This window comes from Geotrypetes seraphini, chromosome 10 (genome assembly GCF_902459505.1).
Source record: "Geotrypetes seraphini chromosome 10, aGeoSer1.1, whole genome shotgun sequence".
Taxonomy (NCBI): Eukaryota; Metazoa; Chordata; class Amphibia; order Gymnophiona; family Dermophiidae; genus Geotrypetes; species Geotrypetes seraphini.
This window is the reverse complement of record NC_047093.1, coordinates 131,534,319-131,562,031: the sequence shown is the minus strand read 5'-3', so window position 1 is coordinate 131,562,031 and position 27,713 is coordinate 131,534,319. Positions and strand designations below refer to the sequence as shown.

The 27,713-nt window shown below is 45.4% G+C and overlaps 1 pseudogene; it reads left to right on the top strand.

The window, feature by feature from the left end:
* Positions 1 to 26,099, top strand: part of LOC117367670 — a 92,361-nt pseudogene extending 66,262 nt beyond the window's left edge.
* Positions 26,100 to 27,713: the final 1,614 nt, after the last annotated feature.

Genomic DNA, 27,713 nt, shown 5'->3' with positions numbered 1-27,713 from the left:
ATGCCTGAGGTTCCAAGTTTTCAGGTGGAGAAACATTAGGACCTCTTTCAGAACTTAAATCACTGTGGAGGAGTTCGATCTAAAGGACTGAGAGATGCCCCTGACATGGAATCAACTCTTACAGTTTGTGGAGAAGTCAAATTAGGAGCAGTCAAGTGACGCTCAATCGGACCGGATAATACAGGAGTACAATTTTTTGTTTTAACCTTCCTTTTCCCCATAATAGAAGAGAAAAATTATTACCTTAGAATTCAAACTTCAAAAATAATATTTTTTTTTTCAAATAAAAGCTTTTATTGAAAAACACATAAGAACATAAGAAGTTGCCTCCACTGGGTCAGACCGAGGTCCATCTCGCCCAGCGGTCCGCTCCCGCGGCGGCCCATCAGGTCTGCGACCTGTGAAGTGGTTTCTGACCACTTTTATAACCTACCTCAAGTTCTATCTGTACCCCTCTATCCCTTTATCCTCCAGGAACCTATCCAAACCCTTCTTGAACCCCTGTACAGAGTTCTGGCCTATCACTTCCTCCGGAAGCGCGTTCCATGTGTCCACCACCCTCTGCGTAAAAAAGAATTTTCTAGCATTTGTTCTAAACCTGTCCCCTTTCAATTTCTCCGAGTGACCCCTAGTGCTTGTGGCTCCCCTCAGTTTGAAGAATCTGTCCTTATTTACTCTCTCTATGCCCTTAAGGATTTTGAAGGTTTCTATCATGTCCCCTCTAAGTCTCCTCTTCTCCAGGGAGAACAGCCCCAGCATTTTTAACCTGTCAGCGTATGGAAAATTTTCCATACCCTTTATCAGCTTAGTCGCCCTCCTCTGCACTCCCTCGAGTACCGCCATGTCCTTCTTGAGGTACGGCGACCAGTATTGAACACAGTACTCCAGGTGCGGGCAATGGCACACAGCAACAGCAAAGTACTAAAGAAAGAATCAACATTGCTGTCAGCAACTGAAACAGTAGTTATAACCCTAACATTTCAAAAATCCCAACCACAAGTCCATCAAAACCACAGCAACCCCCCTTCCACTCCCCCAGGGATAAAGCATAATGTCCACACCACTCCTTTGGGTAAAAGATCTCCTAACCCCACCAAGAAAAACAGGCATGATAAGGTCTCTTCCAGGCCCAGAGTCCCAATTAAACATCCAATCCAACCCCCCACTCCCCCTCCCACTAATCCCTATAGAAGCCCGAAACCTATGCCATATTTGAGCATAGCCATGGTATTTTCCATGTCTTAAAGCCGTCAACTGATAAAGAAGCTGCCAGTTAGTTAAGCGCTGTTCTACCATATGCCAAGTGGGGGGTCGCCCCTGATTCCACAAAGATGCAAGGGCCAGCCGGGCAGCAGTAAAAGCTAACTTGCAGAATAGAGAGTCTCCCCAGTCGAGATCCAATTGGTGCCAAAACAACAGGGCATGTCTTCAGTCCACCGGAATCTGCAAAGTGAGAATCCGGGAAACTCGAGAGAACACCTCAGTCCAGAACCCACGCACCCGCCCACAATGCCACCACATATGCAAGTAGGTGCCAACCTCCCCACAACCCCTCCAACAAAGAGCATTCGCCCCCCCCCGCGCCAAGAGCCAGAACCTGAGGAGTATAGTACCACCTAAATAAAACTTTATACCCATTTTCAACCACCAATGCTGCAATGCCCGCCGAAGCAACTTCTCTCCAAATGTCCCCCCAAGACTCCAGAGAAATAGCAAATGCCCAATCTCCTTCCCAAGCTAACATATAAGGTAAGGGCCGAACCCCCCGACCATTAAGGCACCGATAGATAGCAGATAGAGCACCCTTCCGGAGAGTCGGGCCCAACAACAACTCAAAGGGTGTCTTACCCGCCTGCACGTCCCGTAGGGCTCCTGAGGCCCGCAAGTAGTGAACAGCCTGCAAGTAGGGAAACAAATCCCGAGCCAAAAGATCATAACGGTCCTGAAGTTCAGCAAAAGACCTAACACTGCCGGAGAGCGGATCCCACAGTTGACCCACACACACCAATCCATGAGCCTCCCACCTAGTAAACACCCCCTCACCCCGACCAGGCTCAAAGGCTACATTATGGCGCAACGGCGTATACCAAGAGTGGTGCCTACCCATCAACAAACTACGCCAGGTCATATTCCAGACCCGCAAGGCTGTGTCTACCGATGACAATACTTGCTCAGGTCGTACCCTCCCAGGCACCCAGGGCCGATGCAACAGGGGCACCCCAGCGGATAAGCGTTGTTCAAGCTCCACCCACGGCTTTGGGACTTGCGCTTGCCATTCCAACAGGGTTCGCAGCTGGGCAGCCTGATAATACTTCACTACATTGGGAACAGCTAACCCCCCATCACTCCGACCCAAGCACATAGCCGACCTACTCACGCGAGGCCTCCGACCGGCCCAAATAAAATAAAAAATGTGCCGCTGCACCCCCTCCAACGTACGCCTACCCACCCAAAGCGGTAATACCTGGAATAAGAACAGAAGGCGCGGCAAAATCATCATCTTCACTATTTCCACCCTACCCAACCAGGAGAAAAACTGATCTTTCCAACTTGCCAGATCTCGTTGGATACGACGAAAAAGTGGAGGAAAATTAAGATCATAGAGATCCGTTCCCGGCGGACCAAAATAGACCCCAAGATAGCGCATAGAATGCTGTACCCACCGAAACGGAAACCGAGCCCGAAGAAGATTCACTCTGTCCGGAGGTAGATTAACATTAAGTAGCTCAGATTTACCCACATTAACACGAAACCCTGACACCCGGCCGAACTCCTCTAGCTCTCTCAAAATGGCCGGCAAGGAACTCTCAGGATCCTCCACCCGCAAACAGAGACAACTTATCGTTACGGCCCGGAACCAGAACCCCCCTGATAGCCCGATTCATCCGCATCCGCTGTGCTAAAGGTTCCACCGTCAGTGCAAAAAGGAGCGGGGAAAGAGGGCACCCCTGCCGTGTTCCCCGGCCCAGAGTAAAGGTATCAGAATAACCCCCATTCACTTTAATACAGCCAGGAAACCCTATCAAAAGCCTTCTCGGCGTCAACCGACAAGAAGACCGTCTCCCGACCACCACCCCGAGCCCTCTCGAACAGGTTAAAAACCCGACGAGTATTATCCCCCACCTGCCGCCCCACCACAAAACCCGATTCATCAGGATGTATCAACCGAGGAATCCAACTCATCATTCTATCTGCTAAAATCCATGTAAATATCTTCGTATCTACCCCCAACAAGGATATCGGTCGATAGGAAGCACATTGGAGGGGATCCTTCCCCGCCTTCGCCAACACAGTAACACCCGTCAAGTGCATGAAAAACGGAAGCGCACCGCCGCCCTCCAAAGAGTTAAGAAAGCTGAGCAGGGGAGGCAACAACAGATCCTGAAACCGCTTATAATAGCGAACCATAAAGCCATCCATCCCAGGCAACTTGCCAAGTTTCATGGAGCGCAAAGCTCCCCGAGCCTCAATCAGCATGAGGGGACGATCCAACCGGGTCGCATCTGCCAGTTCAATCCTAGGCAACCCCGCCGAAGTTAAATAGCTATCAAGATTTGGCGATGACCCAACCCCATCCGGAGAATAAAGGTGGGAGTAGAACTCAACAAAACGTGCTCGAATATCATCATCTTTACGCAAGAGCTCTCCCGATGCCGCCCGAATGGACAAAATTTGATTGCGTGTCTGTCTCACTTTCAGTCGGTGAGCTACTAGTCGGCTAGCCTTATTAGAGAACTCAAAATATCTCTGTTGCAATAGCTGCAAATTGAATCGCAAGCGCTCCAAATCCAACGCCTGAAGATCACGGCGTGCCTGGAACAAGCGCCCACGCAGCTCGTCATCCCAAGGTCGGCGCTTATGGAGACTTTCCAACCGCCCAATAGTAAGTAATAAGACCGCCGCAGCCTCCCTACGTTTGCGCTGCCGAGCAGAAGCCAGAGCAATCAACCTACCCCGAAGGGTAGCTTTCAACCCCTCCCACACCGCCTCCATCGAGGCCCCGCACTCCAAATTCAAGTCCAAGTATTCCCTTATCCACCCCTCAATCTGTTCTCCAACCTCTGGGTCATCGAGGAGGCTGTCATTAAAACGCCAAAATTTCTGTCCCGAGCCACCCCCCTCCCCCAGAAACCTAGTCCAAACAGGAGCATGATCCGACTACGTGATCGATTCTATCCCCGCCGACTCAACCCGGCAGAGCAGCCCCCTCTCCACAATATAGCATCAATTCTAGAGTAGGTAGAATGCAACCCCGAGAAATAGGTGTAGTCCCTGTCCGAAGGATGCAGCCAACGCCAACAATCAACCACATTCAGAGCAGCCAGCGCCTCCCTCAGCAGTTTACGCTCCCTCCTCCCATAGTGGTCCGCCCTTCCCGAATTATCCAAACCAGGGGCCACAGTAAGATTGAAGTCCCCGCCCACAATTAAAGCACCCCCCTTAAATCGGAGAACCCGGGCCACCAGATCACGAAAAAAGGCCCCCTGGCCTTCATTAGGGGCATAGACATTAACCAGAGAATATAAACACCCCTCAATGAGGATCTCCAACATAATATACCTACCCTGAGGGTCCCTGACCACCCTTTTCGCTTCGCAACGAAGTCCCTTGCGAAGTAGAATCCCCACTCCTCCCCTCTTGGACGTGCCCACCCTAGAGGCCCAGAAGGTTTGGGGAAAGCGGGAATCCTGGGCTACAGATTCATGAGACGAGAGCAGATGGGTTTCCTGTACAAAGCAAACATCCGCTCGCAGGCGAGTCAACTCCCTATAGAAAGCCCTCCTTTTATTGGGAGAATTAAGACCCCGGACATTATAAGAGACCAGCCTAAACCCCCCCATCTTGGAATGGACACCAAATAAAGGAAGACCCTACCCAGATAGTGACATCCCTGCAGCCCCCTCCCCACCACCCCCCTACATCCCGAGTGAGAGTCCGCAGATCTCCCACCAACGTACAAGGAAGAGAACAGTCCCCGAGGCCCCTATCTCATATCCCCATAATCAAAAATCAGCAATCAACATAACAAAAACTACAATCCCCAATTCGAGCACACTTACCCAACCGCCCCCCACAGCCTAGAATCCATTGCCCCCCTCCTTCCCACTTCCCCACTGCTCCACACCATCCCGCACCCCACACAACACATCCAGTCCAAAAGTGACTCCCCACAGCTCCAAACCAGATCCCAGAATACAGGAGCACCAGCACCAGGGGTAGATACCACCCCAACAGAGGGAAATCCCCCCGATAGCAGGGGAAGGAGACCACAGTCACTCAGATGTTGTCCATCCACCATCACGGAAGACTATTTGAGGAGGAGGCAGCAGTTGGAAGTGAAGGTCCACCACCACGGCGTCCCCTCCCACTCTGGAATCCACGATCCACTCGCTGCCATCTCGAGGCGGGTGGAAGCCCCCCAACGACTGGGCCCCGCACTCACAGGAGGAGCAGGTTCTTCTTCAAAAATAATATTCATACTCCTCGTGGCTACAAGGGGCCTAGCATGCCCCTTAGGCCATGCCCTGCAGTTGCGTGCTGCTGCAGTGGCGGCTTTTCCAAGCAAAACCCTAGGTCCTCAAAGATGTCACCAATTTGTGTTCATGAGTGCTAGATGGAAATCGGCACTTCTAGAAGCAACAGTTCCAGATTAAACTAGTCATTCCTTAATCTTATACCTCTTTTGAAATAGATTCTGATTCCCTTAACTTTAACGAATTACTGTTCTTTATCAGAAAATTTTCCTGCCCAAATTTGCCTCATGGTTCCATTGAATTAATTGTTCACTACCTCTTCTTGTACTGAGGTGCTGAGTATTTCTTATTATTGAGATAAACATTGAGATATTCTCTTTAATAACTTTATTTTATAATCTTCCTTAACTGGTATTTTGATCTGCTCATACTCTTTGGTTCATACTCTGCGTCAGTTCTCATTAACTTTCAGTGAATTAACCAAAAAAGTTAATGAGCTGCATTGCCTGCAAACTCATACAGATCAATCCATTAATATTAAAATGCATTAATATAAACTTCATTATGTACTGTTATATATACTACTCCACCATCAATACAAACATCCAAACTGTATCCTGTTCATCAAGGTGACGGGAGAAAAGCGCGTGAGACTTCAGCGCACTGACAATTCGGCGCAAGACCCCAGCGCACCGCCGAAAAAGTTACTTTTAAAGAGCTCCGGTGGGATGTGTGTGGGGGGGAACCACTTTACTTCATACTCTTCGTGCTGTCATTGGGGGGAGTGGGGGGGTTGCAACCCCCCCCCCATTATAGAGAAAACTTAACTTTTTCCTGCGCACAAATGACTATGAACCGTCCATCAGTCGTGTTCCCTCCATAACAGAGAAGCCTCCTCCTCACCACCATTTCTTTTAACAATACGGATTTCTCAGCCCCATGATATTAGGATTTGCAGATCTGATCTCAGCTCCATCAGCTGCCTCCTCCATCTCCAAGGCAGCCTACTCCATGCAAAGTAGGGGAGAAAAAACCCCCCAAATGGGATGAAGTGAGGATGATGACCTTTTATGCATCTAGCATTAAATGACTGAACGGTCCAGGCTGACCTTAGTAAAAATGTGCAGGATCTTCCTCTTGCTTAACTGTCAGTGATGAAACTCAGACGTTACAATAGGAATTCTGCAGCTACAGAGATGGATTCTGACTGGAGATTTCCTGGAAAGATGAGCAAGAGAGGAACAGACTTGGCAGATATAATCCTTCCTCTCCCCCTCTGCAGGAAGGGAACTGGGTCTCCCAGGGATTTCCAGTTGCAGGACCCAGAACGCTTCTGATTCTCTTCTGAATCTTGAGACAGCAGAGTTGATTCCACCCAAGAACGATCTGCTACCTGTAGCTGCTATTTCTACAGCTCCACCTTAAGGAGGCGGGATATTCCAGGATGACCTCACTGGAGGGGTGGGGTGAAGAGCTTTGAGCATGCTCAGTTGCTTTCTCTACTTCCGCAGAGCAGCAAAGAACAGACAAGATTTAGAAGAGAAGCAGAAACTTTCTGTGTCCTGCAACTGGAAATCCCTGGGAGACCCAGTTCCCTTCCTGCATAGGGGTGAGGAGGGATTATATCTAAGACTCAGGGATCAGCCCAATCTGCTAATCTTTCCAGGAAGAGGGAAATCTCCAGTCTGAATCCATCCCAACAGCTGCAGAATTCAGAGGGAAACAGGAGGGAAATGTCTGCCCTGGGTTGTGATCAGGTAATTCAAAGAAAGTATTTAGTCTAATAAAAAGATGTCTTATTTTATTTGCTTTGATTTCTATGTCTATTGCCTTGTATCACAGGTAAGAAATTCTTCTTTCTATTCTTGAAAAAGGAAAACCTTTCCTTGTGCATCTCTTCCAGCTTTCCCTTCTCTTTCCTTGTTCCTATGAGAGGCTTCTTGGATAAAGGGACTGAGGGGACACTTTTGGGCAAAGGGACCGAGTGGGAACTCTTGGACAAAGGGGCTGAGAGGGACTTTTTGGACAAAGGGACTGAGGGGACACTTTTGGGCAAAGGGACCGAGTGGGAACTCTTGGACAAAGGGGCTGGGAGGGACTTTTTGGACAAAGGGACTGGGAGGGAACTTTTAGACAAAAGGGCTGAGTGGAAATCTCCAGAAAAAAGGCCCACAGATGCAATGCAGGGGCCCAGTGCCCAAACGAACCTTACAGGCATGGTTGAAAGAGAACAATGGGAGCAAGAGGACCATCCAAAAAAGGAGATACTGGATGGGGGCAAAACGGACACGCCACGGGAGGTGGATGACCGAGTAAAGGCAAGCCAGGTGGGAGCGCCGAGCCATGGAAAGAAAACAGCAGGGCGGGCGACAAATCAGGACCTATATTGCCTCTACACAAATGCGAGGAGCCTCAGGGCCAAAATGGGAGAGCTGGAAATTATAGCCAGTCAAAAAGCCCTGGACATAATTGGAATCACAGAAACGTGGTGGGCTGATGACAATAAATGGGATGTGGTCATACCAGGGTACAAACTTTACAGGAGAGACAGGACACACAAGAAGGGTGGAGGAATAGCGCTATACATAAAAGACTCCATACCCTCAACCAAAATGGAAACAGCAGTAAGGTCGGAAGGCTTGGAATCAATATGGGTTAAGCTACCAGGAGGATCTGGAACAGACATCAAATTGGGTCTATACTATCGTCCGCCTGGCCAATCGGAAGAAATCGACCGGGACCTGGAGACGGAACTGCGGCAGGTATGCAAGAATGGAAGTGTGGTGGTGATGGGGGACTTCAACTACCCTGGGATAGACTGGAGTATCGGGCACTCAAGTTGCGAGAGAGAGACCAAATTCCTGGAAGCCACGAGGGACTGCTTCCTGGAACAGCTGGTCACGGAACCTACACGAGGAGGAGCTACTCTTGATCTAATCTTCAGTGGACTGGGGGGACCTGCAAAGGAAGTAGCGGTATCAGACCCACTGGGGAACAGCGATCACAACATGATCCAGTGCAGACTAGAACTGGGATCATCCAGGGTGAAAAGAACCACAACAACAGCGCTCAACTTCAGAAAAGGGAATTATGATGCAATGAGGAAAATGGTGGGGAAGAAACTCAACGGCAGCACAAGGAAGGTAGAGTCCGTAGAAAGCGCCTGGACCCTGCTCAAGCGTACGGTGCACGAAGCACAGAACCTGTACGTCCCCAGGTTCAGAAAAGAGTGCAAGAAAAATCGAATAAAGAACCCAGCATGGATAACGGCAGCTGTAAAAAAGGCAATCAGTAACAAGAAAGCATCGTTCAAAAAATGGAAACAGGACCAAACGCAGGCCAACCAAAAGGAACACAAGGAAAGCCAGAAGGAGTGCCACCGAGTGGTTAGGAGAGCAAAGAGGGAATATGAAGAGAGACTAGCGGGAGAGGCAAAAAATTTCAAATCATTCTTCAGGTACGTAAAGGGAAAGCAACCAGCGAGGGAGGAAGTGGGGCCCTTGGATGATGGGGATAGAAAGGGAGTAGTGAGGGAGGAAAAAGAAATAGCTGACAAGTTAAATGACTTCTTTACGTCGGTCTTCACGAGGGAGGACACATCCAACATTCCGGAACCAGAGGAAATAGAAAATGGAGATCAAGATAGCAGGCTGGTCCAATTAGAGGTGAGCCAGGAGGATGTCCTCAGGCAGATAGACAAGCTAAAGAGCGACAAGTCACCAGGTCCGGACGGCATTCACCCAAGGGTGCTCAAGGAATTAAGGAATGAAATAGCAGAGACACTTCAGCAAATATGCAACCTATCCCTAAAAACTGGAGAGATCCCGGAGGACTGGAAAATAGCTAATGTCACGCCCATCTTCAAGAAGGGTTCGAGGGGCGACCCGGGAAACTATAGGCCGGTAAGCCTCACATCGGTCCCGGGAAAGATGATGGAGGCACTGATTAAGGACAGCATCTGTGACCATATTGAAAAAAATGGACAGCTAAGGTCGAGCCAGCATGGGTTCTGCAAGGGTAAGTCGTGCCTCACAAACTTGTTGTACTTCTTTGAGGGGGTAAATAACCAGGTGGACAAAGGTGAACCCATAGACATAATTTACCTAGACTTCCAGAAAGCCTTCGATAAGGTACCACATGAGCGGTTGCTCAGGAAGCTATGGAATCATGGGGTGCGCGGGGAGGTCCACCGATCAAAAACTGGCTGGCAGACAGGAAGCAGAGGGTTGGTGTAAAGGGCCATTACTCGGACTGGCAAGGGGTCACGAGCGGGGTTCCTCAAGGATCGGTGCTGGGACCGCTCCTGTTTAACATATTCATTGACGACCTGGAGGCGGGAACAAAATGCGAGGTCATCAAATTCGCAGATGACACCAAACTATTCAGCAAGGTTGAAACCACGGTTGACTGCGAGAATCTCCAAAGGGATCTTACGACATTGGAAGAATGGGCGAAAAAGTGGCAAATGAGCTTCAATGTAGGGAAATGCAAGGTCATGCATATAGGGAGAAGGAACCCGATGTTCACTTACAAAATGGGGGGATCAATGCTAGGGGTCAGTAATCTGGAAAGAGACTTGGGAGTGATGGTAGACACGACATTGAAGGCGTCGGCACAATGCGCCACAGCCTCGAGGAAAGCAAACCAAATGTTAGGTATCATTAAGAAGGGTATCTCGACCAGAACGAAGGAAGTCATCCTGCCACTGTACCGGGCTATGGTGCGCCCGCATCTGGAATACTGTGTACAGTACTGGTCACCGTACCTCAAAAAGGACATGGCAATGCTTGAGGGAGTCCAGAGAAGAGCAACTAAACTGATTAAGGGTATGGAAAACCTTACATACACTGACAGACTGAAGAAGTTGGGGCTGTTCTCCCTGGAAAAGCGGAGACTCAGAGGAGATATGATAGAGACCTTCAAGATCCTGAGGGGCATCGAAAAGGTTGACAAAGACAGATTTTTCAATTTGAAAGAAACCACAAGAACAAGGGGTCACTCGATGAAATTGAAGGGGGACAGGTTTAAAACAAACGCAAGGAAGTACTTTTTCACACAGAGGGTGGTGGACACATGGAACACCCTTCCGGAGGCCGTGATAAGAAATAGCACAGTACAGGGTTTCAAGGATGACCTGGATAGGTTCCTGGAAGACAAAGGGATTGAGGGGTACAGATAAGAGCAGTGGAAGGTTTAGAGATAAGTGTAGAGGTAGGCAATAAAATTAGTCAGGGACCGCTGACCAGGCAATATGCCTGATGGGCCGCCGCGTGAGCGGACCGCTGGGCTGGATGGACCTCTGGTCTGCCCCGGCGGAGGCGACTACTTATGTACTTATGTACTATCTGTTTTGGAGGGAAGACTAACCTGTTGGAGGTAGATTACAGTAGTCTGTATAATGGGGTTTATGAGATCGGAAGAATAGATGGTAGGCTCAAGACCAGGGCAGGATTAATTCGTAGAGGGCCCCCCCCTCGCTCTACCCCACCATGCCCCACCCCCATTTAGTTACCCATTTTATTTACTTCTTTATTTCCACTTTATTTCTTTTATTTATTTATTTTTCTCACTTAGCTTTCAGAGGTTAAAACCTTTTTCTTCAGGTAAGTAAACTATACTGCTGTTACAGTTTCCCTGTCCTGACTTGAAGAAAGGAGTTATGGTCTCTGAATTAGTAAAAAATGTATTTAAATTAGTCCAATAAACAGGATCACTTTTTTTTTCATTTTCTATTAATAAACGATTATCAACACAGCTACAATAATACTTTATCCTAAAGCAAAAAGAACTAAAACAAATAGAAATTTTTTCCTATCTTTGTTTGGTTTCTGCATTCCTCATCTTCTCATCATTCTCTTCCTTCTATCCACTGTCTGCCCTCTCTCTGCCTCATCCATATGGCATCTGCTCTCTTTCTATGCCTCTTCCAGAAATTGTCTGCTTCTCCCTTTCATCTCTTGCTCCCTCCCCCCTCATTGGTGTGGCATCCATCTTCTTCCCTTTCCTCCTCCAATGGTCTGGCATCATTCTTCTCTCCTTCCCTTCCCTCTCCTACACACCCTTGGTCTGGCATTTCACTCTCTCCTCTCCCTTCCTCCACTTCCCTCAGCATCTGCCCCCTTTCTTTCCCTCCAACCCAATTCCATCTGGTATCCTTCCCCATTATTTCTCTATCCTTTCCCTTCCCCCCACTTCCATCAGCATCTGTCTCCTTTCTCTCCCTCCACCACCCTTCCATACCACTCTGCCCCTTTTCTCTCCCTCCACCACCCTTCCAAAGAATCCTTCCCACCACCCTTCCATACTACCCTGCCCTCTTTCTCTCCCTCCACCATCCTTCCCACCACCCTTCCATACCACCTGCCCCCTTTCTCTTCCTCAACCACCCTTCCATACCATCCTTCTCACAACCCTTCCATACTACCCTGCCCCCTTTCTCTCGCTCCACCACACTTCCATGCTCCTTTCTCTCTCCCTCCAAATATTGCAGCTGCTGGCTCTGCCCTCTGAGCTCCTTTGCAAAAGGCAGCCCAAAAACAGAAATAGAACAGCTGGTTACGCCAACACCCCCCCACACACACACATCAACGGCAAAGGGCCCCCAGCATCAACTGTAACGTGACTGGTTCTGTTACAGGAAGGTCCCGCGATGACTGTATCTGCCGGTCGATCCCCCTTTGACGTCACTTCTTCTGGAGCAAGTACGTGACATCGGAGGGGGATGGACCAGCAGACGCAGTCATCGCGGGACCTTCCTGTAATAGAGCCGGCCACATTGCCGTCAATGGAGGGGGGCCCGTTAACATTGATGCCGGGAGGTCTGTTGCCTTTGATGGTGGGGGGGTCTGTTGCTGTCGATGGGGCGAGGCCATTGCTGTTTATAAAAAATGGCAAGGTGAGTCGAACTCCTTCAGCGGGCTCCCCTCACAGTTTCGGGCCCTAGGCACATGCCTACTGGGCCTATTCATTAATCTGGCCCTGCTCAGGACTGGGGTCTACTAGAGTGCATTTACTGTATGCAGCAGAGGATGTGGGATTTCCTTGCTGCATTACTGCTTGCAAAGATCTACCATATATGCTAATGTAGCCTGGAGGTAAATTCATATCCCAAAGGATATGAGATTGGGTGCATGAATCTCCCCAGCCTAAGCAAAGAACATTAGCAGTCTCTATTTTAGGGCTACCTATGTGTTAAAGGTGGATTAGAAAAATGGATAACAGCAGCTCTGGACTGGAGTTCCTGCCTCTTAGTATAGGTCAATGAAACCTGACATGCATTGTTACTGAACAGGAAACAGCTTGCAATGTCTAGAAATGTGCAGTGCATAAGACCTCAGGCAGGGCTTGGATCTCTCTGGTGGATTCACATCAATATATGACTGACATCAACAGCGATTTCTTACACTCCTGCCTGCGGAAGAATGTCTTTTGGGCTATGTCCACCAATAGATCAGATTCCTATCAGCACAGGGGATCGCACAATTACGAGATATTAAAACAACATGCCATCTTTAATATACTTGAATATGTAAATAGTTTGTTGTTTTGTCCTGCAACTTGCTGTTCTAGAAGAGCCTCTCTTTGGTTCTAGAGAGATGGAATAAATTTAAAGTTTTGTTCACTAAAACCATCTGTATAGTCTGGCATTATTGAGAAGAATACTTTCTCTGGCCTACCAGCAAATGTCTGGTCCTGGCTCACAGCTCGCCTAAAGGAGTAAATTCTGAGGATCTCTACCCTACTGCTGGGTAAAACAAGGGGACCATCCAAATGTAAACTGAGGTAAACTTTTAACTGAAAAGAAGGTTACAACTGCTGCCTCAGCACCCTGAGGTTGTGAGTTCAATCCCAGCCTGTCCTTGTGACTGGGCAAGTCACTTAATCTCTCCATTGCCCCAAGTACCAAAGTTAGATTGTGAGCCTGCAGGGACAGAGAGGCAAAATACCTATGACTTCCTCATTACTATTCAATGTATTGTAAACCATTTGGGGTGAATCTCTTCATGAAAAGGTAGTAAATAAACATAGTATCCACTGTGGGAACTCGCGTCGGCCATTTTGAATAGTGGGACTGCATGGGGCAGGAGCAAGGAGGATCGCTCTTGCTCCGGACTTGCCACTGGACCAGCAGGGCTTAAAGTGGGCCCAGGGAGAACACTCAAATATAAACCGAGACCCCCATTTTTCGGTCATTTCTTTGGCCCAAATATCTAAGTTTATGTTCAACTATATGCAGTATTCATCCTTCCTTTCTCTGCCATCTCTATCCTTTCTAAACAGATTACAGACTGTTAGTAGCAACAACACAGACAGACAGACTGACCCCAGAACTCTTCTGCACTTTCCTACCTTCAGATATCAACCTACTTGCTTCTCTCTTTTCCTTCTCTTTAACTTTTGCTGAAGTTCCTTTGACCAAAACCAACTACCTTCTTCCAACTACTAAATCAGCCAACATGAGAGATTTACAGACTTTGTCTAAGAACTGTATTCATACTATAATGTACCAGAGATCTGATCTTACTGATAGAAGTTATAAAACAAAGTCTTCTATAATAATAATAATAACTTTATTCTTCTATACCGCCATAGTCAGATGATTTGATGATAAGGAAACTGACTGACTGTGTCCTGTCTGCTTTCCAGACATCCATCACATTCAAGGATGTCGCTGCTTATTTCTTGGAGATGGAGTGGGACATTCTGGGAGAATGGCAGAAAGAGCTGTACAAGAAGGTCATCAAGGAGATTCATGACATCCTCATCTCACGAGGTGAATACACCTTCTTTATCATCTATCACAGGTACGCTATGGAATAGGTGCTGTTATTTTCTGAACCCTGGAGAAATCCCAGGTATTGGGTCCCATCATCATCTTAAATTTAGAACCTGGCTTCTGATGCCATCCCATATCTAATAGGAGTCAATGTAAGAAGCCTCTAGTTTAAGGTCTTTCAACTCAAAATTGCTACAGAGACACAGACACACATGGAAGTAGATGGGATTCTACAAATATAATGTAAATATCATTTTCCTATTTCTTATTAACAGGTTATTTAATCGTTAATCCTGATATTATATTCAGGATTAAAAAAGATGAGGAGAAATATTTTCTACAACACTGTGAAATGGAGGAAAAAGGAAACCCAAATGAGCCCACCAAGAGTAAGCAGGCTTTGCATTTTCAGAGCACGATTGACATTAAACATTTAGGGGCCCTTTACTTAAGCTTAGAGGGTGCTAATGGAAGTGATGGATGCTGAATCCTTAGAAGCTCATTTTATATGTGTGGGCTTCTTAGCAGTGGCATACCAAGGGGGGGTGGAGGTCCGCCCCGGGTGCAGCCTTAGGTGGGGTGCACAGCCAGACAGGTCAGGAAAGTTCCTGGGCTGCGACAGCACTCAGCGGCATCGGCACCCCCCCTGCCCCGCGACAGCACACAAGTTTGGCCTCCTTCTCCCAGGATCAGCAGAACTTCAGATCGGCAACAGGTGCTCAATCAAAAGCTTCCCCTGACTCAGCTTCCTGTTTCCGCCCAGGCAGTTCAGTCAGGGGAAGCTTTTGACTGAGCACCTATTGCCGATCTGAAGTTCTGCTGATGCCGGGAGAAGGAGGCCGAACTTGAGTGCTGTCGCAGGGCATGGGGGGCGCCGATGCCGCTGAGTGCTGTCGCGGGGGGGGGGGGCACCGACACCGCTCAGTGCCGTCGTGGGGGGGGGCCTTGCCGATCTTGTTGCCAAAATCGGAAAGGTAAGGGAGAAAGATGGGCCTGTGGTGGATGGAGAGATTGAGAGAAGGGGACAGATGATGGAAGTGAGGGGGAAAGAGAGAGAAGGGGCAGATGATGAAAGTGGGGAGAGAGAAGAGGGCAGGGGGGGAAGAGAGAGAAGGGGCAGATGATAGAAGGGTAGAGAGAAGAAGGTAGATGATGGAAATGGGGGGAGAGAGAAGGGGCAGATGATGGAAGGGGAGAGAAGAAAGCAGATGATGGAAATGGGGAGAGAGAGAGAGAAGGGGCAGATGATGGAAGAGGAGAGAAGGGGGAGAGAGAAGAGGGCAGATGTTGGAAGTGGGGGAAAGAGAGAAGGGGCAGATGATGGAAGTAGGGAGAGAGAAGAGGGCAGATGATGGAAGGATGGGGGAAAGAGAGAGAAGGGGCAGATGATGGAAGGGGAGAGAAGGGGGAGAGAGAAGAGGGCAGATGATGGAAGTGGGGGGAAAGAGAGAGAAGGGGCAGATGAAAGTGGAGAAAAGGGAGAGAGAAGAGGGCAGAGGATGGAAGGAGGGGATAAATAAAAGGAGGGCACATGATGGGGGAAAAGGATTGAGTTAGGGAAATACTGGGGGTGAGGGAAAGAGGTGGCGAGCTATAGGTAGACAGTAAAAAAGGAAATTGATGAGAGGGTAGTAAGAACGTAATCTAGATGGATGCAGAAAATAAATAGAAAAGGAAAATGAGGGAAGAAAGAGATTGCAGAAGAGAGGTGTGGGAGAGGGAAGGAGAGGAGAGAGATGCCAGACCAATGGGGATGGAAGGAGAAGACATACATTTCTGGAAGGGGCATAGAAGGAGAGAAGATGCCATATAGGGGCAGAGAGATGAGGAAAGCAGAAACCAGAGAAGACAAAGGTAGAACAAAAATTTTCTATTTATTTATTGCTTTAGGAGACATGTGTCACTGTTTCTGTGGTGTTGCATTGTATGCAGAGTCCAGCTTCTTGCTGATTTAATTTAACCTTTGTCTATGTATTTCTATTTTATCCCCCCTTTTACAAAACTGTGGAGCGTTTTTTAGCGCCAGCTGTGGTGGTAGCAACTCTGATGCTTAGAATTCTATGAGCGTCAGAGCTGTTACCACCGTGGCTAAAATCCACACTACAGTTTTGTAAAAGAGGGAGGGGTTAGTTTGTGATGACATATTCCATACTAGGTGAAGGTATTTTCTGTGTTTTGTGTGTTCGAAAGACATGGTTTTCTGTTAGGATTGACGGTGTAGGATTGATCTGTGCTGGTCTGACTTGTTTAGTTTTACAACAGGTGTATTGATGTACTGCTCACTGCAATATGTAAGATGCTGCTTTTTCCTAGGTACTCATGTGTGACGTGTGGCTTGTTACTAAAAATCATGTTTTTCGTACAGATGGGGGGGGGGGGAGTGCCAAAAAATGATGGGTCCCGGGTGTCACATATGCTAGGTACGCCACTGCTTCTTAGTATTTAGCACATGCTAATTCCACTAGCATGCACTAAACTTTAATAAAAGGTCCCAATACAGACTTAAAATCTATTTCCTAATTTATTAGTATCAGATTCTTGGTGAATCCGAGATATGTTTTCTTTTAACAGTGTTTCCGATTGTAACATCCGTTTTCTCGCTGAGCGTTAAACAAGAGGAGGATCTCCCCTTCATAGATCCTCATGAATCAGAGACATCTGAACAGACTCACTTTTCTGTACCGAGTAAGTATCAAATTCCTCCTGCACAGCTTTACTAAGGTCAGCCGAGACCATTGAGGAACTTGGTGGTGGTGAGAGGCCATCATCCTCTTCTCCTTCCAAATTTCCAAGTTCATTGAAAACTTACTATACCGCTGTCCGTTCCCCTATTTTGATGAAGTAAAGTGCCCACAAAGGCAGAGGAGGTGGGTGTCCTGGGGGTGGGATCAGGTCTATAAGACCCTTAAACTAGAATGTAAAGGGGATGAGAAAGGGTTGGTGGTGGAGAGGCTTCTCCATTGTTACAAGGGGGAACCTGACCGATGAACGTGGTGCATTTTGACTTAGGCATGGAGAGTTTTATTGAAGGTGGATCAGTGCAAATCACAGTACATAATGCAGTTTACAATACTGCTTTAGATTATTTAGGGATCTATTGGGATTTATTATCCACCTTTATGAAGAGATTCATCTGAGGCTGTGTACAGGAGGTACAATTTAACATAACACAATTTGGTTAACAGCATAACAATAGTAAAATGACCGAATATATACAGTCAATGAGGTAAACTTGGAAATGGTGAATTGAAACCTAGTGATAAGAGTAACATTAAATAGGATCTGAAATACACACATTTAACTGCTGTAGAAGAATCACATAACAGAAATATAATAAATGTCTGTACGAAACACAGTCCCATAAGAGACAGCAGGGAAGAACGTTCTAATTAATTGACTGATTTGGCCCTGATTCTATAAACTCCGCCTACTTTTAATTGATCTCTAGGCTTAATCAGTGCTGATACTGGCACTCAGCACCTCACAATCGATCTTAATTGGACTTAATTGAAAGTTAGGTGCCTAACTCGAAAAACGCGATTCTATAGAAAGTAGATGCCTAGTCCAAATGCCTACACTAAGATGCGTTAGGGCCTTAACGCGAGGAATAGTGCAGGCTAAATTGCTCCGCGCGCTAGACCTTAATGCCAGCATTGAGCTGGCATTATTCTAGCAGCGTACCGCGCGGTTTAGCGAGCGCTAATTTTGTGTATGCGCTAAAAACGCTAGCGCACCTTAGTAAAAGGAGCCCTAAAAGTTCCCAGGGGGAGATATTCAGGGGCCCTGACCCAGAAAATGCCCCTGAATATCTCCTCTGACGGCTGTAGCACTATCCCAGAGCCAGTCGTGGGGGGTCCCAGAATTAAACCGGGTAGTGGTGTTGTTCAGTCCACTACCCAGTTGCTCATTATTATGATTGTAATTCAATATTTTAATTGTAAGCCCGTGAGATGTTTTGCAGATTCAGCTGTAGCAGGGACTGTCTTCTTCTTTGTGACTTTGTACAGTGCTGTGTACAATAGTAGTAGTCGTATATCAAGAATAAATGAACTTACTGGGGGCTGACGACCTCTCCAGCCCCGTCTCATTAAATCCGAACACTTTAGCAGATCTCCAGTTGGTGATGTCAGGCAACAGAAGGTGGCAAATGTAAATGCTTCTAAATCAATCAATCTGTGTAAAAAGAAATAAAACAAACCTCCTGATGACCAGAGCTGTTTGTAGCTCTTGAGGAAAGGACTTGCCCACTTCAGTAATAAGATAATCGGGGTCTGGGGTAATATTTTTTTAAACATATTGTACTAATGAAAACTATCATCCCGTAATAGGCTCCAACAGTATCAAGCCTGAGATTTTAATCCGGTTTGAGCAAGAGGGATTCAGGACTGACCCTCCAGGATCTGAGGAAACAGAAAATCTGACCACCACAGACTCATGTGAGGAACTTCATGAAACAGGTGATGGAGTTTGAATTAAAACTAGTAATGACGAGATACAAACTTTTCCTATAAGAAAGATTCCTCCTCTGGATCTGGCACAATGAGAACGAGGTGTTATCATCACAGTCCCTCCTTTAATTATATGTGTGTTCTAGTTTCCTTATTTTTACTTTTCTCCTTTCATTGTCAGGTCTGATTTTCTATTTTTTTTTTTTTATTTAAATGTTTTATTCAGGGGGGTATATCTTCTCTTTTTCTTTTTCTCCCTCACCCTTTTCCCATGTTTCTCTCCTTTCTCTTCCTCTTCTTTCAACACCTTCTGTCTCTCATCCTATTTGTGTTGAATGCCACGGTTCATTTTCCTTAACTCCTTCCACCAGGACACTTGAATTTTCAGAGCTCATCTCAATATTAGCAAAATATTACTTTTCTTAGGTTGTAATCTCTCCTTTAAACCTGAAGCTATTTTTCCATTTTTTCCAGGCAGCCAAAGTTACACTGCTGAGAATACAATAGAGAATCTGAAAATGGAAGAGGATCCCGACAGTGACCACCTAGAGGGAGTAGTTGAGGATACTGATACCAAGAGCGGTGAGCCAACAATTCCTTTATAATCAAATCCTTGCTAGTTTTGTGGAGTATTTCTAAATTTTCACTTAGATGCAAATACTAATATTCAAGATCCTACATGGCATTCTTCTTCCCCTAATTCCACTATCCTGGAATTCTTCGAGACCTGACACTACCAGATCCACCCACAAACTCTAACTATCTTTCCCCTTGTTAAAAGGCGTCATGTGTGTAGGTAAATTAGGGAAATCCCTTTTCTTCAAATTCACTGAGCTTTGGAATAACTTCCCTGCCCCGCTGCGGAACCTAGGCTCATTCCAATTATTCCGAAAGCATCTGAAAACCTGGCTTTTCTCCAAAACATATAGCTATCTATTTAAAATGTAAAGCTAGCTATCCTCTTCATATCCTCTAATTTCTTATTATGTCCTTCCCTCATTAAATTTACCTGTATACCGTGCCGAGCTCTATCTTTATGGAGATGATACGGTATACAAATTTAAGGTTTAGTTTAGATCAGGGCACCTAGGAAAGAGGTATAGAGAGAGAAGAGGTCCTAAGATAGAACCCTGGAGTACACCAACCATTATCGGGGTAGTGGAAGAAGAGGATCCACCAACACATACACTAAAGGTGCGTTGGGAAATGTAGGAGGCAAACCAGGAGAGGACAGATTCACAGATTCATAATGAGGACAGCATATCAAGGAGTAAGCTGTAAGCTGTGATTTAGTTTCATATATTGCAAGTGTCAACTGCAGTCTATGCAATTGTCAGAAATAACAGAGATGTTTAAAGATGAGCAGCTGAGGACTGTCACGTAAGGTGTCCCTTCTACGGGACACTCTGCCATTTCAGGCAAGCCAATGCGGAAACAGGCATCTTAGAGACAGTCCCCGCCACTATAGCAAGGTTCAATGTAGATGTCGCCAGTTCTGGAAACAGTTTCAATGCCTCCTGCAAAGTGCACAACCACTGCAATTTACCCTCTCAGTGGAAAGTTAGTGCAAAGGGGTATTGCCATTTATATTTGATACCCCTGTCAGCCAGTAGATGCGTGCAAGGCCGCAGGTCACTCCTGCAGCATACTGTGGTAGCAGCCAGATCCTGAAAGAACTGAATAGGGTATGTGTCCCATGTAAAGGCTTCTACTTTGCGTGCAATTGATAAAATAAACTCCTTCAGCTTAAATTCAGAAAAACATACCACACTATCCCATGGGACATTCATGCGTAATCGACCCAGGGTATAATGAGCCCGCATACTCGATATTCTCTCAGGCACCAGTGGTTTGGACGATTCAGCTAAGAGCACACTCACTAGTCTCTGAGTAGTAAGCTCACAATTGTTATATTCAGATAGCTCTGGTAACCCCTGGATTCGCACATTGTTACTTTGAGACCTATTTTCCAGGTCTTCAATTTTATCCATAAAATATGAATTGGTGGTCTTACATTCATGCCAAGAGGTCTCCAAAGCGGTAATCGTATCTTGATGCTTCTCAAGTCAGTTCTCTGATTCCGCCACGTGGCCGCTCAGTTCCACTATTTCTCCTCATAGGTCTGCTGAGAGAGTAGTTAGTTCCGATCAAACTGCTTTTATATCAGTTTTGATTTCCTCGAAGTTGTCAAAATTCCAGAATTGGATCTGACATCGCCAAAATTAAAGGCTGTGATCCTGCACTGGGCTGCGACCCAGATGATGGGTCTCCCTGCACATTCACAATCTTTGCTGGACAATTCAGCGTGGGTGAAGGTTGATAGGCAAAATGGTCAATTCTGACCAAACCGCGGTCCTGCTGTGCATACTCCCTGAAAGCACCACTATTGAAATGGAGGCTGCTCTCTCGCCGGATGGGGAGAAATGAGGTAAGACGCTAATTATTGCAAAATAGGGCCAGGTCCAGCATGGGCTGTGATGTCACTTCCTCCCCCCTTCGCTAGGTTTTACTTCATGTTATTCATACCATCTGGGGTGACTACTCTATTCTATTGCAGATTTTGGTATCATCCGCAAAGAGGAAAATCTTACCTGACAGCCCTTCAGCAATATCGCTTATAAAAATGTTAAAAAGAACAGAACCTTGAGACACACCACTGGTAACATCCCTTTCCTCAGAGCGATCTCCATTGACCACTACCCTCTGTCTTCCACTCAACCAGTTCCTAACACAGCCTGCCACTTTGGGGCCCATCCCGCCGGCACTCAGTTTATTTACGAGACGTCTGGGTTGAACACTGATTTTGCTAAAATCTAAATACACTACATCTAACACACTCCCTCTATCAATTTCTCTGGTAGCCCAGTAAAAGAAATTGATCAGATTTGTCTGACAAAACCTACCTCTAGTGAATCCATGTTGCCTCTGGTCCTGTAATCCACCAGATTCCAGAAACTTCATCATTCTGTGTTTTAAAAGCGTTTCCATTAATTTGCTTACCACAGAAGTCAGACGTACTGACTTGTAATTCCCTATTGTGGAGAGACCACATCCGCCCTTCTCCAGACCTTCGGTACCACTCCCAAACGTAGAGAAGCATTGAAAAGGTCAGTCAGCGGAGCCACCAGAACTTCCCTAAATTCTATGAGAGCCCTGAGAAAGGGCTGTGAGGTTGCGGCCGCCTGTTCCAGAATGGAATTTTGACCTTGTCCTGGATTCCATGAGCAAAACCCCTTATGAGCCTTTGTAGGATGCTTCGCTTATGGATCTCATGGTCGAGATGTTTTTTCTTGTAGCTAGCTCCTTGACGAGGAGGGTTTCAGAGCTTCAGGCTCTCTTGTGTAGGGAGCGCTTCCTTCGATTCTCCTTGCGCACAGTGCCTTCTTTCCTGCTCAAGTGGTTTCTGCCTTCCATATGAATCAGGAAGTTCGGCTGCCAGCATTTAATCCAACAGATTCAAAGATGTAGGAAGAGGCCTTTGCTCAACTGGATGTCCACAGGGTTCTGCTCCGTAATCTGGAGGAAACAAATGCCTTTCGCATTACAGATCATCTTTTCATGTTGACTAATCCTAGCCATTTGATTTCGAAGGCCACTATTTCCAGGTGGATTCATGCAGCTATTTCCTCAGCATACATCGGATGTGGCAAGCAGCATCCGGTTTCTTTGCAGGCACACTCCACCAGAGAAGTGGCTACTTGGTCCCTGCTTCATAATTTCATCCAAATTTTCCAGAGTGGACGTGGCAGCTTGAATGGACGCAGCAGGCTTATGTGTCCCACCCTAATCTTGAGGGACTGCTTTGGTACATCCCACTGGTACAGACTCGTACGCCCTTTGCACTAGATGGGAATATTAGGTACTTACCTTGAATATTCTTTGTAGTAGAAGGGATCAACAGAAGGAATGAGGAAAGATGGCCAAATTGGTGACTCCAGGAGGGAAAGCTATAGGAAGGACCACACTGATAGCAGTAGAGGGTGTGAGTGGGGCAGAATGACAACATGGTATTAATGGAATGGAGGCATTCTCTGAACTAAGGATCCTTATCTCCTCTTACATTTTCAAAAGTCATAAAAGTCCCATCATCTCAGTTTTAGCCAAGTTTTCACTTTTCTTTTAAATCTTGAAGTGATTTTCTATTCTTATTATAGGCTGCCAAAGTAACCCTGCTGACCCCACAGGAGAGATTCTGAAAATTGAAGAGGATCCTGCCAGTGACCAACTGGAGGGAGGAGAGGAGGATGCTGATATGAAGAGTGGTAAGCCAAGAATTGCTATGTAATGAGATTTTGGTTAGTGAGTATAATCAGAGTAAAGGGAATCATTGCAGATATTGGAGGGGAGGATGAGATGTTCAGAACCAGCAAATGAGATCCGGATGGTCTGTTTATATCTTTTCTTGTGCCATCGCTCACCTGTCTACAAAATGACTTTAAAGATATCTTTGGAGATATTTGCTTATATATGTGTTACTAATAGCTGTATAATTTACGCATATACTTTCATTTTTAACCAACAGATGATGGATTTGGGAATAAGAGAATGAGAGTATGTTATGGGCAGCAGAGGGAGGAACGGACACACAAAGACCCTTCAAGAGATAGCCCAGAAGGTATTAGTGGTATAAGACCACCTAGCATGAAAGAAAAGACCCCAAAAGGAGAGAGTTCAAATGTATGTACTGAGCAAAAGAGAAATGCCACCAACTGCCCAAATTTCAGACAAAGTGAGAGAATTAGCAGACAGAAACTTTGTCAGAGCACTACAAGCAAGGAAATGTTCACTGGGAAGTCAAACTTCAGTCAGGTATTTGAACTGAGAAAACATGAATTAATAAGTATTAGCAAGACACAAAAGCATCAAATGAACCCCAAGGGAGCAAAGCTATTTAAATGTTCTGAGTATTATAACAGCTTCAATCAAAAAAGTAATATTATACCTCATGAAAGAATCAGCACAGGAGAAAAACCATATAAATGTTCTGAATGTGGAAAATCCTTCTATAAAAAAAGGAACCTTATAACTCATAAAATAATTCACACGGGAGAAAAACCATATAAATGTTCTGAATGTGGAAAAGCCTTCAATAACAGAAGTAGCTTCAACACTCATAAAAGAATCCACTCTGGAGAAAAACCATATAAATGTTCTGAATGTGGAAAATCCTTCTATAAAACAAGTAACCTCATAACTCATAAAAGAATTCACACGGGAGAAAAACCATATAAATGTTCTGAATGTGGTAAAGGTTTCATTACTAAATACAAACTCAGAACTCACGAAACAATCCACACAGGAGCAAAACCATATAAATGTTCTGAATGTGGAAAATCCTTCAATAACAGAAGTAGCCTCAACAGTCATAAAAGAATTCACACGGGAGAAAAACCATATAAATGTTCTGAATGTGGTAAAGATTTCATTACTAAATACAAACTCAGAACTCATGAAACAATCCACACAGGAGAAAAACCATATAAATGTTCTGAATGTGGTAAAGGTTTCATTACTAAATACAAACTCGGAACTCATGAATCAATCCACACAGGAGCAAAACCATATAAATGTTCTGAATGTGGTAAAGGTTTCATTACTAAATACAAACTCAGAACTCACGAAACAATCCACACAGGAGCAAAACCATATAAATGTTCTGAATGTGGAAAATCCTTCAATAACAGAAGTAGCCTCAACACTCATAAAAGAATCCACTCTGGAGAAAAAACATATAAATGTTCTGAATGTGGAAACTCCTTCAATAACAGAAGTAGCCTTAACACTCATAAAAGAATCCACTCTGGAGAAAAACCATATAAATGTTCTGAATGTGGAAAATCCTTCTATAAAACAAGTAACCTCATAACTCATGAAAGAATTCACACGGGAGAAAAACCATATAAATGTTCTGAATGTGGTAAAGGTTTCATTACTAAATACAAACTCATAACTCACGAAACAATCCACACAGGAGCAAAACCATATAAATGTTCTGAATGTGGAAAATCCTTCACTAATACAAGTACTCTCAGAACTCATGAAAAAATCCACTCTGGAGAAAAACCATATCAATGTTCTGAATGTGGTAAAAGTTTCAATCAAAAAGCTAATCTTCATGTTCATGAAAGAATCCACACAGGAGAAAAACCATATACATGTTCTGAATGTGGAAAATCCTTCAAACATAGAAGTAGCCTCAACACTCATAAAAGAATCCACACGGGGGAAAAACCATATAAATGTTCTGAATGTGGAAAATCCTTCAATAAAACAAGTAACCTCATAACTCATAAACGAATCCACAAGGGAGAAAAACCATATAAATGTTCTGAATGTGGAAAATCTTTCACTAAAACAAGTAGTCTTATAATTCATAAAAGAATCCACACGGGAGAAAACCCATATAAATGTTCTGAATGTGGAAAATCCTTCAACTATACAAGTAGCCTCATATCTCATGAAAGAATCCACACGGGAGAAAAACCATATAAATGTTCTGAATGTGATAAAAGCTTCAATCAAAAATATAATCTCACAGTTCATGAAAGAATTCACTCTGGAGAAAAACCATATAAATGTTCTGAATGTGGAAAATCTTTCACTAATAGATGGAGCTTCAAAATTCATAAAAGAATCCACTCTGGAGAAAAACCATATAAATGTTCTGAATGTGATAAAAGCTTCAAACGAAAACATAATCTCACAGATCATGAAAGAATTCACTCTGGAGAAAAACCTTTTAAATGTTCTAAATGTGGAAAAGCCTTCAATAATACAAGTAGCCTCAGAATTCATAAAAAAATCCACTCTGGAGAAAACCATACAAATGTTCTGAATGTGGAAAATCCTTCACTAACACAAGTAGCCTCAGAATTCATAAAATAATAGAGGGGCCTCACAATTCATAAAAGAATCCACAAGGGAGAAAAACCTCATCAATTTTCTGAATGTGGAAAATCTTACAATAATTGAGGGAGCTTCACAATTCATAAAAGAATCCACCCTGGTAAAAAACAATATAAATGTTCTGAAAGTGGTAAAGGGTTCAATCGAAAAGATCATCTTGAAGATCATGAAAGAATCCACATGGGAGAAAAACCATATAAATGTTCAGAATGTGAAAAATCATTCAAAAATACAAGTAGCCTCAACATTCATAAAAGAATCCACTTTGGAGAAAACCAAAATAAATGTTCTGAATATGGTAAAAGTTTCAATCAAAAAGATCATCTTGAAGATGGAGAAAAATGATATAAATGTTCTGAATGTGGAAAATCCTTTAATAAAACAAGTAACCTTATAAATCATAAAAGAATCCATATGGGAGAAAAATGAATTTAATCTTCTATTTGCATCGCTCATACCTAGGTAGGCTCAAGGTGACTTAAAGAGGGGTTGAGGAAAGAGAAGGGGGAGGAGAAGTGAAGAGGAGAATGGGGGAGGGAGAGGGGGGAGAAGGGAGGAGAGGATACAGGTGATTAAGTGTCAAATAGATTAGTTTTCAGTTTCTTCCGGAATAGGGTGCAGTTAGGTTCCGTCCTAGTCATTTCAATAAGGTCATTCCAAGTTTTTACACCTAGAAAGGTGAGCATGGAGTGGAAAACACATTTGTCATAAAAGAATCCACTCAAGTAAAATCATATAAATGTTCTGAATGTGGTAAAAGTTTCCATCGAAAAGCTTATCTTGAAGATCATGAAAGAATCCACACGGGAGAAAAACCATATAAATGTTCAGAATGTGAAAAATCTTTCACTAATACAGGTAGCCTCATAACTCATAAAGCACAGTTACTTACCGTAACAGGTGTTATCCAGGGACAGCAGGCAGATATTCTCACATGTGGGTGACGTCATCCACGGAGCCCCGATGCGGACAGCTTTTCAAGCAAACTTGATTGAAGATTTCAAGTTTGCTAGTGCTGCAGCACGCATGTGTGTGCCTTCCTGATCCACTAGAGGGCGCATCCCCTCCTCATGGTCTTCAGTTTAGATAGCTAGCAAAGAAGCCAACCTTGGGGAGGCGGGCGGGTTGTGAGAATATCTGCCTGCTGTCCCTGCATAACACCTATTACGGTAAGTAACTGTGCTTTATCCCAGGACAAGCAGGCAGCATATTCTCACATGTGGGTGACCTCCAAGCTAACCAAAAAGGGACGGAGGGAAGTTGGCAATTCAAGAAAACAGATTACGCAAAACCGGCCGTCGCTCCTGGACAGAGTATCCAGACAGTAGTGGGAGGTGAAAGAATGAACCGAAGACCAAGTGGCAGCCTTGCAAATCTCGATAGGCGTTGACCTGAGGAAAGTTACAGAAGCCGCCATCGCTCAGACTCTATGTCCCGGGACTCGACCATGCAGCGCGAGACCAGCCTGAGCGTAGCAAAAGGAAATACCAGTAGCCAACCAGTTGGACGAGGTGCGCTGGGAAACTAGGCATCCCACCCGAGTAGGGTCGAAGGACAAAAACAATTGAGGAACCGTCCGATGAGACTGAGTGCGTTGAAGATAAAAAGCCAACGCCCTCTTACAGTCAATCGCAGGAAGCGCCACCACGCCAGGATGAGAGTGGGGCTTCGGAAAAAAGACCGGAAGAACAATGGAACGATTGAGATGAAAGTCCGAAACCTTCTTGGGCAAGAACTTGGAATGAGTACGCAGGACCACTGTGTCCTGATAAAATACAGCAGAAGACGGGTCCGCAACCAGAGGTTGCAGCTCACGAACTCTACGAACAGACGTGAGACCAACCAGGTATACCACTCGCCAGGTGAAACAGATCAAAAGAGCGTTATCAATGGGTTCAAACGGAGGTTTCACCAATTGAGCTAGGACTACCCTAAGATCCCAAACCACCGGAGGGGGCTTGAGCGGAGGATGAACATTGAAGAGACCCTTCAGAAAGCGGGAAACCGTCGGATGGACGGAGAGCAGCTTCCCATCCAGCGGCCGAGGAAAGGCAGCAATCGCACAGAGGTGGACTCGGATAGATGTCGATTTGAGACCAGACCGAGACA